Below are 4797 nucleotides of genomic sequence, written 5' to 3' on the forward strand. Positions count from 1 at the left end.
GGAGAATGGAAGACAGAGAAAGGGGGAAGACAGTTACACACGTACAGCAATAATGAAGTTATATGTATAACTTCCATAAGACGCCTTTCTATATATATATATATATATATATATATATATATATATATATTTATATACATGTATATATATAGAAAGGCGTCTTATGGCAGAGAGAGGGCGGGGGGGGGGGTATATTTGAGACAGAAAATTATGCTGGTGTTTCTGTTTTCTGCCTTTAATTCTTTCAGATTCTAATCTAGGTATTTTTTTTTCGTTTTTGCAGAAAGAAAATCTCCCCAAATACGATTAAAATAAAATATCTAGATTGTAAAATAAATCTTATCTCTTGGATGACACCACGAAATAAGAAAATATTTGTTTGTTATTTTTCGTTATTAATATTAACGTTCAGAAGTTTTTTTTTTTTTGGTGTATTATTATCATTATTATTATTATTATTATTATTATTATCATTATTATTATTATTATTATTATTATTATTATTATTATTATTATTATTTTCCTGATGTTTATTATTGCATTATGCAAGATTGCTTGAAAAAGGACATTCAGATCGTGATAAGGTTTGCGTTGTTGATACAGCAGTGATATTGGGGTTTCGCAGTATTCTCATATTATATATAATATATATATATATATATATATATATATATATATATATATACACACACATATATATATATACATATATATATATATATATATATACATATATATATATATATATACATATATATATACACTCTCTCTAAATATATATGTATACATACGTATGTATGTGTATACATATATATATGTGTATGTACATGTATTTATGTGTGTGTGTTGTGCGCGCGTGTGTGTGCATGCATTTGCATATATATATATATATATGGAAAATCGTGAGAACGAAGGAGCTTGCTTTAAAATCAAATGATAACGCATATATCCTTAGTCACTTAGGGAAAATGCCCCCCCCCCCCATAAAACTCCTGAATTTATTTGGTTGCCAGAACACAATGCTTTAGTTGAGATGGTTGCCACTCTGGGCAGCGAGACATTTTTATAATCTGTCAGAACACAACTTTAACTGAAATGCTGACAAAACACTAACTTATATTTTCTACGAATATTTTTGGTTCTGTTCCTCCAGTATATAGTAAGTTGTTATACAACATTCTTGGAACAATAATTTAATCAATAAAATCTGGAAAATATTTAAAACTAACGCTGCAAATGTGAAGATTATAAAAGAGTACAAACTAATAGAATCGTCCTTACTTGTTCTCCATAAATGGTAAGATCTAAAATAACGCAAAGTTTAATTTCATTGGAAATATGTTAGAATGTTTCACGATGTTCGAAGAATTTAACATTATTCCAAGAAGAGAATTTACGCGAATAATTCGCGATGCCGATAAGCAGAAATGATATTCAAGCTGTTACTAGTTGCTTGATCCCTACCACTTCTGTATGATTTGGTGAGGTATCGTTAATGCTATTTAAGAATGGCTTAGACAGCATAATTAAGCCTTTATTTATATTTTAAACACAACTTGGAGGTGGGCATTTTGCCAACAAAAATATATGCAAAAGTTATTCCTGTGTTTAAGTCTAGATATAACAACCCCCAACCTCAGCACTTATCATTCACTTTTTTTTTAATATAAATACCATTGAAAAAAAAAATGATGGTTTCGTAAATCGTTAATTTTTATAATTCTATACGTCAAATCCTTTAAAAAAAATTAGATCTTAGACAGTTGATGCTAGTGACACTTCATCTAAACCCGAATTATTTATCTGATTGTCAATGCCAATGATTCTCAACCATGGTCCTTATCAGCCTTGGGGGTTCATATAAGATTAATATTTATGCGCAATAAATTGGTTATATTTCTACAACATACAAAATACGTTAACATTCTTTTATACAATTCTTAATAATATTTAATTATAAAAATAAGGTATTTAATTATAAACATAGGATGTTTTAAACATAGAATGGCTATGATAGCCCACCCGAGTTAAAGAAGAATCAAAGCGGTATACAGGCATAAAATGGTTGAGAACCGTTGGCCGAACCTGAAATTGAAAAAAAAAAAAATGCGTTTTATGTCACTAAACTCTAATACTAAAATTATAACACAGCAGCAACGAGCTGGTAAATGTGTTACCGTACCGGACAGAATGCGGCGAGCTGGCAGAAACGTTAGCACGCCGGGCGAAATGTTTAGCGGCATTTCATCTGTCATTACGTTCTGAGTTCAAATTCCGCCGAGGTCGACTTTGCCTTTCAGCCTTTCGGGGTCGATTAAATAAGTACCAGTTACGCACTGGGGTCGATATAATCGACTTAATCCCTTTGTCTGTCCCTTTTTGTCCCCTCTGTGTAGCCCCATTGAGGGTAGTAAAGAAATAAGAAACGTTGGCACCACGAGCGAAATGTTTAGCTGCATTTCATCTGTCTTTACGTTCTGAGTTCAAATTCCGCCGAGGTCGACTTTGCCTTTCAGCCTTTCGGGGTTGATAGATTAAGTACCAGTTGCGTACTAGGATCGATCTAATCGACTGGCCCCTCCCGCCAAATTTCGGGCCCTGTGTCTAGAGTGGAAAATATTTCTTCCGGCTCTTTACGTTCTGAGTTCAAATTCCGCCGAGGTCGACATTGCTTTCATCCTTTCGGGGTCAATAAAATAAGTACCAGTTGAATACTGAGGTCGATATAACCGACTTCTCCTTCCCCTCAGAACTGTTAGCCTCGTGCCAAAATTAGAAATCAAATAAGAAAGAACTAGTACCGAAATTGCAGCTCTGTGCTCGTGATGTCATCTGTTGGTCGATGTTGTTTATGCATTTGAGGACTAGGGAAGATTTTTGAAAAAGCTGAACAGTTACACATGCATGCAATTCTCTCCTCCTCTACGTCACCAAGAGAAAGGCTACCGACCTGGACCGATACAGCTTAGCGCCAGTGTCGTCTCAGAATACAAGAAGCCAGAATAAATACCACAAGGCACCTTGACCAATTCTCAAACAGTTCCGCCATTCTACGTTTCAACATTGGTCCTTTTTTTTTATCGATCCCGAATGGATGAAGATAAAGTTAACTTTGGTGGGATTTGAACTCAAAGCGCACTACAAACTCCAGTCCTTGATGTGACGTGGTGGCTTGTATGCCTCAGTGATACTAAGAGCTAAGCCAGCGGAGTGCAAGCTCCTGGTAGCAATTTTGATACTGGACAGGCCAAAGGGCAGAGGCCAGATTAACATGGATCATCTCTTCTCAGTGATATAAATGGATTAACGTAGGGCCAACGGCGCTATCTAGAAATAAAGAAACGTTACAGAAGCATTGATGATAGTTCAAAATCAAAAAGATTTGGAAAGGAGTGGCTGTGTGATAAGTAGCTTGCTTACCAACCACATGGTTCCGGGTTCAGTCCCACTGCGTGGCACCTTGGGCAAGTGTCTTCTACTATAGCCTCGGGCCGCCCAAAGCCTTGTGAGTGGATTTGGTAGACGAAACTGAAAGAAGCCCGTCGTATATATGTATATATATATATATATACACACATATATGTGTGTGTGTGTGTGTGTGTGTGTGTCTGTGTTTGTCCCTCCCACCATCGCTTGACAACCGATGCTGGTTTGTTTACGTCCCCGTAACTTAGCGGTTCAGCAAAAAGAGTCCGATAGAATAAGTCCCGGGGTCTATTTTCTCGACTAAAGGCGGTGCTCCAGCATGGCCGCAGTCAAATGACTGAAACAAGTAAAAGAGTAAAGGGCTTAAGCAAGGAGATAAGTAATTCTATCCAACTCTCCAACGTCTAAGACAATTCGCCACTTTTGTCCTACGTTACACGGCGTGCATCGAATTAGGGATCTCAAAGTTACACTGTGGATAGAATACGGTTTCTTGATCTGGGGAACATCTAAACCTTGGGAAACTATTAAAGCGAAATGTGTTACTCAAGGTTCGATACTCAGCCTACTATTATTTACGATCTACAAACAGCAGACGATACTGCACTCTGCATGATGATAAAACATAGTTTGAAATACTGAACTGGGAACTAATCAATATGTAATATTTACAATGCTGGCTTTATTTAAATAAACTGGCCATAAAAACAAAGACAAGCAATTATTGTTTGTTTAATTCAAGTGCTGGTCGTGGAAGTAGTAGGAGTAACAGTAGTCATAAGACCATTGCCTGTTCAATGAGTGTAAGTGATACATAGAAGGGACTTCAATGGTTTATTCAATAACTCATCTTTTTCTAAATGATGTAGATGAAGTAGATGACTGATGATGATGATGATGATGATGAAGATGAAATTAAGTGGATTCAAGATGTTAATTTAATCAACTTAAAACATTTGAAAAAATCTATCTTTGTTAGAGAAAGATGGCAAAAGTCCCTAGCAATAAACGCATTTATATGCTTTTATCTCTCCCTCGTGGCGCTACATCTAAATCATTATTATCTAGTTTCGAGGAAAAGAAAACAAAAAATGCAAGTTAATCGATACGATACTGCACCGAAAATCTTGATAAAAATGGCAATAAGGATGGAACAGAAGAAATATTCCAATAGTCCAAAGTGAACTTTTGTAGAAGAATTGTGCCGTTTTAACTACAAGAGAATCGTTTCATGACCAACATTACTTCCTTTATAAATAACTTCATAGAATATTTATTGCAAAATCTTTTCATGAAATGTTTGTAAAAGCTAACAGGACTGGATTATAGACCGTTCTCCGACTAGACAGGATACATATATAAGTGTGTGTG

This window comes from Octopus bimaculoides, chromosome 8, assembly GCF_046866305.1.
Source record: "Octopus bimaculoides isolate indiv1 chromosome 8, ASM4686630v1, whole genome shotgun sequence".
Lineage (NCBI taxonomy): Eukaryota > Metazoa > Mollusca > Cephalopoda > Octopoda > Octopodidae > Octopus > Octopus bimaculoides.